This window comes from Suricata suricatta, chromosome X (assembly GCF_006229205.1).
Source record: "Suricata suricatta isolate VVHF042 chromosome X, meerkat_22Aug2017_6uvM2_HiC, whole genome shotgun sequence".
Lineage (NCBI taxonomy): Eukaryota > Metazoa > Chordata > Mammalia > Carnivora > Herpestidae > Suricata > Suricata suricatta.
The window spans coordinates 44,403,505-44,404,506 of NC_043717.1; positions in this window are offsets into that span (position 1 = coordinate 44,403,505).

A 1,002-nucleotide genomic window follows, 5' to 3' on the forward strand; every position below is an offset into this window, starting at 1 on the left:
TGTTCCAGAAGAAATTCTCATACAGGCCAATAAGGGGACATGCATAAGAATGTTCATCGAAGTATTATTTGTGGTATCAGAGAGCTGGAGGCAATCTTGATGTCCATCACTGGGGGAATATTCAGGGAAAATATGAAAGCACACTGTAGTTAGCATGAACAGGTAGAGCAATGGGTTGGATGTATACACAGTCATATGTATAGATTTTAAAAACATAAAGCCAAATGAAAAACGTAAGAAATGAGATACCATTTATATAAAATAAAAATGCACACATAAAGCTTCCTCCATAGTGGGACAACCTGATGTTATGTTCCTCCCCAGGTGATACAATATGAAGTAAATGATTATTGCTGAGTATACTTAACCTAAAATCTAATCATGTCAAAAGAGCAGATGAATCTAGAATGTGGGACATTTACAAGAAACTGCCTGGACTCTTCAAAAACATTAGTGTAATACAAAACACACATAAAATATAGGACTGCTTTTCTAGATTTTAAAAAGTTAAAAAAAAAGGCGGGGAGGCACTTGGGTGGCTCAACAAGTTAAGCGTCTGACTTTGGCTCTGGTCAAGATCTTGCGGTTCAGGAGATCTGTCTCTGTGCTGACAGCTAAGAGCCTGAAGCTTGCTTTGGATTCTGTGTCTCCCTCTCTCTGCCCCTCCCCATTCATGCTTGCTTGCTCTCTCACTCGCTCCCTCTCTCAAAAACAAGAATAAACATTTAAAAAAAAGTTAAAACGATACAACAACCAAACATAATGGATAAAACTTGGTTAGATCCTGGGATCAAAAAAAATGATCAGATCTAAAAACATTTTGGGCACAATTTGAAAATTTGAATATAGGGTATCATTGATAGTATTCTTGAATTATTGTTAAATTTTCTTAAGTATGATAATGATATTGTGGTTGTATAGGAGAATGTCCTTATTCTCATAGATGTTGCTGAAGTATTTAAGGGTGAAGTGTTACATTGCCTGCAACATTTAAATGTCTTA